This window comes from Meleagris gallopavo, chromosome 14 (genome assembly GCF_905368555.1).
Source record: "Meleagris gallopavo chromosome 14, MGAL_WU_HG_1.1, whole genome shotgun sequence".
NCBI classification, from domain to species: Eukaryota; Metazoa; Chordata; class Aves; order Galliformes; family Phasianidae; genus Meleagris; species Meleagris gallopavo.
Genome location: NC_139417.1, coordinates 16,113,120 through 16,123,586, shown reverse-complemented (window position 1 = coordinate 16,123,586; position 10,467 = coordinate 16,113,120). Strand labels below are relative to the sequence as shown.

The following is a 10,467-nucleotide window of genomic DNA, read 5'->3' as shown; positions in this document are numbered from 1 at the left end:
GCCCAGGCCTGTGGGGTCCTGTGGCCCCAGTGGTGAGATGCTAACTTGGCAACGAGGAGGTGACGGTCACTGGGGCTGTACTGTGGCATGGGCATGGTGGGGGGGAGGGAAGGGGGGCACCTCGGAACAAAGCCACCAGCGAAGGGGGTTTGTGCACAGAAATCTCAGCCTGCTGCTTCCTGCATGCAAAAACGCAGTCTCAGCAGCAGCGAAGCGGTCTGTGCACACATGCCAAACTTGTCATTTATAAAAACTCAAAAAAAGCTCTGACAAATGCTGAAGCTGTTAGTTTTGACACTTCTGACATGAAACACTTTGATTTTTTCACTTTGAAACTACTTTGTGTTCAAAATGTCCTTTAATTTTATTTTCAAGCAAGGGGGGGGGGGGGGGAGGGAAGGGGTCTTTTTTTTTTTTTTTAAATTCCCTAAAAATCAAAATTGAAGCGAAATCTTTGGATTGACTCAAGATGAAATTGTGCCTGGATTTTTGCTCTCACTGGGCTCACCTTCAGATGCTCAGGTTTGGCTTTGAGTCACCTTTTTTCCCCGTACATTTGCCGGTTAGGTTATTGAGGGCTGCAGAGAACGTCAGCCCTGGCTCAGCTGAACTATTTTTTTGGTGACTGTCAGTTGCAAAAACAAGAGCCTCACTTCTGCTTTCCAGGAGATGGAGTTCATTTTGCATCTCGCTGGGATAAATATGAACCTGTATTTTTTTTTTTTTTTTTAACTTTTCTGCAGAGGGTTTTGTTACGTTATCTGTTTAGACATTCCGTTATATGTTAGTAATGTGAATAATGACTATTCCGTGCTGCTGAGCTCTCCCTCTTGGCACAGGAGCGGGGCGTCGGGAGACACCTGGCACTGTTGACAGAGCGCTGAACTCGAACGCCTTGCGCTGTGACAGGGCAAGCCCAAATATTTTGGGAAGAGCCCTTATTATGTTACTGCAGGGCTTGGTAGCTCCGTGCTGGGGACTCGCTCTGCGTTAGCACTGAGCTGACTGCGCCTGTTGTTGGGGGAGCGGCGTGAGCTCTGGTATGGCAGCAGCTCTTGGGAAGGGGATTGGATTTGGGTGTTTCTTTCTGCAGGAGATTGGCTTTGGGTGTTTCTTTCTGTAGGCACTGAGGGCCATCTTGAAGGTGCTGCAACTCAGGAAGAGGATAGGAGACCCTGATGGATGCTGTTCTGGGGATTGGGGAGAGAAAAGCTGAAGTTTTCTGCAAGGGAAAAAAAAGTTAAGTGTAGTTCTTATTTGTAGATCGACACAAACACTTTCTTGGGCATTCAAGTACACTCTTAGACCTATTTTCTTCCATCGGCTGCAACCCAACTCTTCTGGTGTACTTCATGCACCTTCTGCACAGCCCGTGTCCAGCTTGTGGTGGCCCAGATTAATTGCCTGTAGACTTTCAGTGAGATTAGATGTCTTCTGGTGTTTGCCAATTCACGTATAGCAGACAATTATATTCAGGAAGCGATGGGAGTTAAATGGCATTAATTTCCATGAATATTCATTGAAGAATCACTACCAAATTCAGGCAGATGAATAGCCCAACTCATATCCAAAGGCCATTTATTTCTCCCTCCCTTCCCAGGAGAAGGCAATGCGCACTGCCTGGCAGCTGCGGGCACATGGCAGTAGGCTATGGAGTTGTCTCGGGGAGTTCCTGATGCACTGGAGGTTGGAAGGATACCTCAGGAACAGAGAGAACTGCTGTGGGTCAGGGCAGCACACTGTTGCCCTGCTGCCGGGCTCTAAGCAGAGCCGCCCCATCCTGTGTCTCAGCACAAAGAGCAGAGAGGGATGAGTCCATCTGCAACGCTGCTTCATGTAGACTGTACATCATGTAGATGATGTAAGATGATGGTTAAATTGAAAAATTATCTATTTCTGGATGCAGTCCTCATTTGGGTCATTTGTAACTTCCTGTAGTCAGACAAGCCAACTGAGACCTTAGCTGTGTTGCCTTCGCTCTATCTTTTGTTCAGTTCCCCCAGCTGGGAAAGCATCTCCAGTGGGTGCAGCTGCTGCCGCCAGCACTGGGGTCAGCCAGAGCTTGTGGATAGAGGGCATGTCTGGGCCTTGTGGTTAAAGGCTGTTCTTTAAATGTTCCCTCTCATGGGAACTGTCAAGTCAACCCTTCCCATCCTTAACGTAATCTGGGCAATGGAAATCTTGGTGTTCACTTTCATGTTTGCGTACCAGATGCTGGGCAGAGCAGCACCTTCCACCTTTTCTAGAGGTAGCCATTGCCCGACCCATCCAGACTCCAATTACAAAGGGAGAACCAGCACAGTGCATTTCTCCTTTAAATGCACCTACCAGCTTCTGAAAGGGCATGCAGCCTATAGCTCAGCTTTCCATGCCTGAAGCTCAGGCAGGACCGCGGCACAGCGCTGCATGGGCTGTGCACCCACCAGGAGCAGCATGGGGCTGGGAAACAGCCATGCACTCACGTGCTGCAGGGCCCCAGGACCTTGGGGCCCGGCTGCTGGGACAGCAGAGGTGTGGCATCACAGTAGCTTGGAAAACATTCTGACTTTAAACCAAGGAACGCCTATAATTACAGAGGCGTCATCACCTTCATCATGTTTTTTCACCTAACAAGCTGTAGTTGCGGCCTGTTTGCACCCCTGCCAAAATGTGCAGTGTTTGTTCCTGGGATGGTGGTGCTGGGGGTGGGAATATGGAGCATCCTTCTCCAGGCGCGTGTAAAACAATCCAGCAGTAAACAATTCAGGTACAATTAGCAGTGATGTTGGCGGAGGGAGCAGTCCCACTGCTGTGGAATTAATCACGTTGTACAGCGCTGACGTTACTGGTTTAGTTTTGTGAATTCAAAAACAGCAGAGAGAGTTTTTGATAAACAGTGTTTATTCCAGGATGAAATGTACACCAAATCTCTCTCAGAGACAATGCGGGGGGGGGGGGGGGGGGGAGGGAATTGCTTTAGAAAAGTTATTTTAATGCAGTTATCTCCTTTTCTTTTTCTGCTGAAGAAATAGATGAACAGAAAAGCCTCAGCCCCAGCAGCTCAGAATAACCCACGCTAAGTGGGGTTAAAGCTGGGGCTTCCTTTCTGTTGCGCAGCTCCTAGGCGTCTGCTGGCCCGCAACGCGCGACCCAAACATCACCTCCGCGACTCTTTATTTACAGTGATTTTCCCCAACGTCACGAAGGACGTACCGGCACACCGCCCGTCCCGCACCCAGGTGCGCTGCCGGCGCTCCCCGCTCCATGGGGCGCTGCCGCCGGGAGGTGGCGCCGCGGGCCCGGCCCCGAGAGCGGAGCGCGGCGGGGGGCGAGCGGCTCCGCGCCCGGGGGGACCTGCGGAGCTCCGCGCCCCGCGTAGCCGACCTACGGAGCTGCTGCCGCGGTACCGCGCTTGGCGAGCTGTCCCCAGCGCCGGGAGCTTGTTTCAGCCCCGCTGGAAGGCAGAACGCAAAAAAAAACAAAAAACAAAACAAAAAAACCCAAACAACCACCAACAAATACTAAATCCAAAAGAGGGGGAAAAAATAGGTTCCGAACGGGTTCCCGCAGCCGCGAGGAAAGAATTTGTAACGAACAAAGTCGGTAACTCGGGGCCGTCTGCTCACTGCAGCACCCGCCGGCCCCGCTCCGGCTCCCCTCGCCCCCCGCATCCCACCGCGTTGCTCCCGTGGCCGATCGGTGCCGGCTCTCCGTCGGGATCTGAAACTTTACGACGCTGTTCTCAGCTTCCCTCCCCTCTCCGCGTCCCCCCGGCGCCGTCCCGCGGGGCAGTGCGGGGACCCCGGCGCGGGATGCGCAACTCCCGGGGAGCAGCGCCGCGCTCGGCTCCCGCACTCCCGCTCGGCGGCCGGTGCGCGCCGCTGCGCACCCGCGCAATGCTGCTTGGGCGGGGGGGTTGGGGGGGTTGAGGCGCGCAGGCTGCGCCCGCTTCGCCGCTCCGTGCAGGTAAGGAGGTGGGGGGGGGATGCGCGGATACCCGCGGGCCTAACGCCCCCCGGCCCTTCCCCCCCTTTAATCCACCCGCGTAGCGTGCCGGGACTGCGCAGCGCGCGGATGGAGGGGAGGTTGGGGGGAACGAAAAGTTGCTGCGGGCCCGAGGATGCGGCGCTGCCCTGAGCCTGCCTCCGCGCAAAACACGCGCAGCGCTGCGCACCAGCTTCGCCTTCCCCGTGCGGCCGCCCTTTCCCCCTTCACCCCGCAAGCGATCGCATCCGAGCTCCGCAACCCCCACCCCGCTTTTATTATTATTATTATTATTATTCCTTCCCCCCCCCCCCCCATTTTTCCCCTGCACCGAGCCTTGTTTACCCAGCAGGTGGATGTGACGTCAGAGACTGACAACAGCAAAAAATAACAACATCTCCCTCCGCGGGGGTGGCGAGGGCCGCCCCCAGCCCGCCCGGAGCGAGCGGCGGCGCGGGGCTGCGCGGGGCGGGGAGGGGGGGGGCGCGGGGCGGGGGCGCGGCGCGGGGCGGCGTGCGGGGCCCCGAGCGGAGCGGAGCGGAGGGCTCTATTGTTATTTACCGAGCGGCGGAGCACGCCGCCGCCGCGCCGCGCCGCCCGGGCTCGGCGTGCCGGAGGGACGGGAGGGAGGGACGGGACGGAGAGGCAGCCCCGAGCCGCTCCGCGCCGCCGCCCGCCCCGGGGCCGCGCCGTGCTGGGCAGGGGCCAGGCCGAGCGCTGCGGGTGAGTCCGCCGTCCCCCGACACTTTCCCCGCTCCTCCCGGGGCTGTTGCACTTCTTCCCCCGCCGCCGGTCCCACGTGTCTGCCCTCCCCCCCCCCCACCCCTTTACCGCCGGTACCGGGGGGGTGAGGGGGGCGGCGGTGCGCACCCGCGGAGCCCCCTCCCCCGCCCTCGGGCCGCGCAGCCGCCCGCGCCCCCCGCCCGCCCACTTTGCAAACTTCCGCCCCCCCCACTCCAAAAAAAACAAACCCGGCCCCGCGTCGCGCGCGCCCTCCGCGCAGTGGGATGCGCCCCCCCCGCCCCTCCGCGTTGTCTGCGCGCTTTTCTCCGGGTTCCCCCGCGCCGCCGCGCAAAGGGGCGCGCAAAGCCCAACTTCAGTGCTCAGGGCAAGAAGTTGCGGCGGGGCGGCCCCCCCCCTCCGCGCCGGGCCCCGCTCCCCCTCGGCACCTGTTGCGACTTTCCGCCCGCGCTTTGCGTTCCGCGGTCGCTCAGCTCCGCGCCGCGCATCCTCCCCCACTCCGTGTCCCTCGGGCCCGTTGCGCCCATCCCCCCTTTCTTTTTTTTTTTTTTTTTTCCTCTTCTCCCGGAGACGAAGTGTTTGAATAAACACTCGCGCCTCCTCAACCCAGCGCAACTCGGCGCTGCGCGGGTGCGGTGCGCGCATCCCTCTGCCCCTCTCATCCCTCCGCGCAGCCTCAGCGCCGCGGAGCCGGGGACGCCCGGTAAGTAGCGGCTGTTCCGCCCCGCGCAGCGCTGCGCAGCCCTTCCTCGCCGGTGCGCGCTGCAGGCGGATTCCGAGCGGCGTATCTGCGCCTCTCCCGCCCCCCCCGCTGTCCGTTCCCCCCTCCCCCCCCCCCCCCCCAAAAAAAAGAAAAAACAGCCCCAAGCCGCGGTCGGGCAGCAGGAGGGCTCGGCGCTGTGCGGCGCACACCCCCCGCGGAACTATTGATGACTTATCGGCGGGCCCCGCGCGGAGAGGGCGGTGGAGCGCATCGATTGTAGCGAGCCTTCCTTCTGCCGCTTCGCATGCCATGATTTTAATCGCTTTGGCTGAATCAAACCGAGTGAGATTACTGTTTTTTTTTTTTTTTTAAATCCCCTCTCCTTCTTCTCCTCCCCACCCCCCCTCCCCCCCGGGGCCCCGCACCGCCGCTTCTCTCCCGGAGCAGCGGCACGAGTTGCGCGCTCCGAAGTTGGAGGTTTCATTTTCAGTCTGCGCGGCTCCGGCCGTACCGAGGGCTGCGGGTCACCGTCGCTCTCCGAGCTGCGTCCTTCCCGTGCCGCTTTCCAAGCGGGTGCTTTACCTGCCGTGCCGTGCTGTTGGGGCCGGGTTCTCGCCGAGCCAAACTTTCGAGTCTGTCATCGAAGAAACTTGCCGCTCGTGCTGCTCTCTGTGATTTGCTTTAATTTAGGCGGAGGGAAACGGGCGCTGCGCTCGGTTCTTATTTCTGCAGTTGGTGTCAGCGCTGAGCAGCCCTTGCTCGTTTAAGTTGGAGAGATCTCGAAAGCACCGAAGCAGGGAAGGAGGTGCTGTGCGTCTTTGCGACCAAAACTGGGGGAAAAGGGGGAAATCAGGGCTACCGGCTTCATTCCTCCATTCCGAATTCCTTCCCTACACTGTCTCCCCACCGGAGTGAATGGAGCGGGGCACTGGGGGAGGAAGCTCTTCACTAGTCACCATTCAAAAGGTGCCGGCTAAAATCTCATTGCAAAAAGGTATGATAGCTTTAACGTCTCGCATTGGCAGCATTCTTCCCCCTTAGTCTGTGGATTAGTCATTGTGTGTGAAACAGAAAGAAAATCACTTTTTTTTTTTTTTTTTTTAAAAAGTAAAGTAAACAGCCTCCAACAAGTGAACCTTGACAACCCAGATTAAGGCAGGCAGGGGAGATCAAACGGAGCTGCTGCTGGGCTGTTGTCAGAGCCGCCTGGCTGGGAGCGCCGGGTGCTGCAGCGGGGCACAGCCGGGCCGTTAGCAGTGCTGCTCTTTGTTGGGAATCCATAGGGTAACGTGGAGAGAAATAATGCTGCCCTTCCCCACAAGGCTGTCTACTGCTCACGGCTTTGGTTGTGAAGTTAGGTCGGTGCACGGGAAGGGCTGGTTTTATTGTTATTAAATTGTTTTAATTTTTTTTTTTGAGGCTTGCATACACTTGGAGAGCGATGGAGGATTTGGTTTGGTTTGATTTCTGCCGCCTGGAGCTGCGGAGAAGGCGGCGTTTCCAGTAATGCAGCGTTCAAAACAGCCTAAAAGTTCTGTGGAATTCAACCCTGATTTCTGCATCTCTGATTTGTAAGGAAACCCAGGCGTGTTTTTCTCGGCATGTGAGCGGTGCTGGTGTGTGACGGGTTGGGTGGCGATGAGGCGTTGCACACCGTGTGGCTGCAGCCCTGAGTGCTGGAAGGTGCAGCGCCGTTCCCGGAGCGTTGCCTGGTGGCACATTTGCTGTAGCTGTGTGCTGTGCTTGGTGCAGGGCGAGGTGTCACCTGGTGTCGGGGCTGCATCAGAAAGGTTCCACTGCTCTTTCATTTTTTAAGTGAAATTTGTAGCCAGGGGTGTGAGGCGATTGCTGGTTTTGCTTTGGTAAATGTTTCAGTGTGAGCGTTAATCAGATGTCACCAGTGCAGTTCAGGGTTATTTTTGATGCTTTCGTGTTTGCATTCAGACAGCTCAGTGCAAACTCCACCAGCAAGCCCCTGTTTTGTTCCTGTTCTAAGTACTTCTGTTCTAAGTGTCCTGAAACAATGGGGACAGCCATTGCAAGCAGGAGGAGAAGGCTTTACCCCGGTGTGTGTGAGCAGGGTGCAGACCAAGCGCACATCCACTGAAGAATGAAGAAACCCAAATCCTTTCCCCAGAAGTACTTCTTTAATTAGCAGCGCAGATCACACAATAAGTACTTTATGCTTTTATAAGGTAAGGTTTCACAACCATCCTGCGTAACTTACAGAGCCTGTACTTTTTTATGGCGTATACTTTCATTAGACAATAAAACGTGCGTGTGTTAAACATGCACACGTATGCTGTGAAGCCGTTTGGGGTAACGCAGTGTTTTTTTATCCGCTGTGAACATTTCATGCCGCAGTCGGTGGCAGTGGTGAGGTGTCGCTTTGGGAGCAGGCAGGACGCTGGGCAGAGTGCTGAGCGTGAGGCATCGCTGCATGGCATGGGCTGCAGCGCTGCTCCGTAGCACAGGACCACATTTTCTTAAGGGCTTACCTTTGTGTTCCCACCCACCATGCGCTTAGCTCCGGGATTATTCCTGCTTCACGGTATTGTAAAAAATTAGGGGAGAAGGGGCGGTAGTAGAAAGGTGGGTTATGGCATAGGGCTCAGCATTCAGTGTTCTTAGTGCTTGTGGTCATGGACAGAGAGGGCTGGACCGGGTCGTGTCATTCCTTTGCAGAAGTATCTTTCGAGCGTGTATTTGTCTGTGGAATGAAATAACGTATGCACACACATATGTAGGAGATGCATGTAAAATACAGTTATTTCTGCAAGGCCATCCGGTTATTTATAGGACATAATGATACTTCTGTCATCTTAAATTTTCTCAGAGAAGCTTTAATAAATTTAAATAGATTATATGCTGTCAGGAAATAGTATAAATTTTGTTTACGATTCACTTGCTTTAAGGTACTTATACTAAAGAAGCTCATTTAACCCCCAGACTGAGCAGCATTAAGTGGTGAGAGGAGTCTGCCGGAGAGCTGCCGCTGCCCTTTGCTCTTGTGATAATCTTAAATTACAACAATTTAATTGCAACTTCAAGGCACCGAGCGGAGACGTTTCCTGCGGCTGAGGCAGGGCCGGGGGAAAGGCAGCGAAACGGGGCTCCTTGTGGACAGGATTCCTCGTGGCTGGGATCCCTTGTAGCTGGGCTCCTCGCTGCTGTGCTCAGGCCTTCTGCCCCGCCGGCGGTGTCACAGCGGTGTCACAGTGGGAGTCCCTGGGTGGGGGCAGGATTGGGGCTGCAGCAGCCTGGCACAGCTCTGGGCGCAGAGTTGTGCCTGAGTTGGGTTACGCTGTAGCAGGGGTTCAGTGGTGGGGAGCTGCAGAGTCTGGGGGCACCTGGGGTTATGCAGCCCCAAGACCTGCTGTCGGGGGCTGTGTCCCAGCTCAGCTTGCCACAAGTTCGTGTCCCCCTGGCCCTGATATGTCCTCACACCCATGAGCACCCATGAGGTGGGGGCATTGGGAGCCAGGCAGCATGTGCTAAAGACAAACGCTGTGTGCTGGAGCTCAGCAGCATGTCTGCGGCTGTTTGCAGAGGTCCTGGCAGCACAACTTTACCAAATGCTCACAAGGGCACAGAGGGGCTCACCATTCTTGACTTTCTTGCCTTCGGAGACATACGTAAGTGCTTGCCTGTGCTCTGAGTCACAGTCCGTATCGCGTTCCTGTTTGCCACGTGCTCACCAGGTGGCTCCTTGCTGCCCTCGCGCCCGCCGGCACTGCTCTCAGCTCAGCCAGGACAGCCCTGAGGTCCCGCTGCAGCCGGTGTCAGGTGCTGCCGTGGTGTGCATGGGAGAGAGGGAGCTGGGGTTGTTGGGGGAGCCAAACTGGGGGAGCTCTGTAGTCCTTTAATATAAAGAAAAGCCGTGTCTGGGGTTGAAAGGGAACTGTAAGCTGTTCTGTCTTTGGGAGCTTGGGCATCTGTTGATCAGGGTGCTTCAACTTGTGCTTTTGTTTCTGACTTCAGCGTGCGACCTACACGGAGTCGGGGAAATGCTGGCTCTGCTGCAGCAAACAGCTCAGGGGTTCTCTACTTCTCATCACCTGGCACCTGTCTCTCGCATCCATATGGGCAGTGGCCGTGCGTGAGTGGTAATGATCCCATGTAGCCCCAATAACTTTTTGTTCAGCACCATCCTGAAAATGAAGACGTTCTTCTATGGCAAATGAGAAAACAGAAGAGCAGAATGCATTTTTTCCCCTCTCGGGTACCTGAGGAGGGCTGAATAATTTTTCTCCTCTCACTGACCCTCCCTGTGCTGTTCTTAGAGCATCCCCATTTTAGTGCCTTGAAATTGCAATTAAGTTGTAGTAATTTAAGATTATTGCGAGAGTGCAAAGGGCAGTGGAAGCTCTTTGGGAGTCTCATCTCAACACGTAATGACGCTCAGTCAGGGGGTTAAATGAGTTTCCTCAACGTCAGTACTTAAAGTAACTAAATCGTAAACAAAATTTATACTATATTCTGACAACTAATAATCTATTTAAATTACATTAAAGTATGTGTGTGAAGATTTAATTAAAAACAGAAGTACAGTTGAGCCCTGTAGATATCTTGACAGATACACTGGAATGGAGTTCGTATCATCCAATATTTGCTTGTGTCTGACAGGTTGTGGAGTTTCTGGGGGTAAAACTAACTGTGGGCTTTGTCCCTCCCACTTTGCAGTGGGGTTGCAATGGTCTCACAAACGCTCTGAGTGCCAGCATGCGTTATTTGGTTGCGTGATTTGCTCTGTTAGCACCGGGGTGCCTGTTTCCTTCAGTCAGCTCAGGGCTGGTGCCTGGCTGTGTGCTCTTGAGGACGCTCTCTGCTGCTGTTGAGCTGTGTTTCCCAGCTCAGTGTGCCAGCTGTGTGCTAGCTTTCTCCCTTCTTCCTGGCTGCAATTGAAGCAACCCGGAGCGCAGTGCTGAGGGCTCTACTGCACTGCTGTGAGCCTTGATTTAACTGGTTTTTGTTTTTTTTTCAGATAGAAAGTGTTTAGGACATTTCCCCAATTTTTTGCAATGCATGGAAAGCGTTTTCAAGGCTGTCAGTGCACGTGT

At 55.2% G+C, this 10,467-nt stretch overlaps 1 protein-coding gene across 5 annotated transcripts in view; it reads left to right on the top strand.

Moving 5' to 3' along the window:
* The first annotated feature begins 4,555 nt into the window (after positions 1 to 4,555).
* FOXP1 (forkhead box P1) overlaps positions 4,556 to 10,467 on the top strand; it is a 341,328-nt gene continuing 335,416 nt past the window's right edge. For 4 of the 5 annotated variants that reach the window (XR_014886272.1, XM_085235545.1, XM_085235546.1 and 1 more), the window contains exon 1: positions 4,556 to 4,686. The gene's annotated coding sequence lies outside the window, so the exon portion shown is untranslated. Of the gene's footprint in view, positions 4,687 to 5,269; positions 5,408 to 10,467 lie in introns of those variants that run through there. The other variant, XM_085235540.1, reaches the window with a different exon arrangement.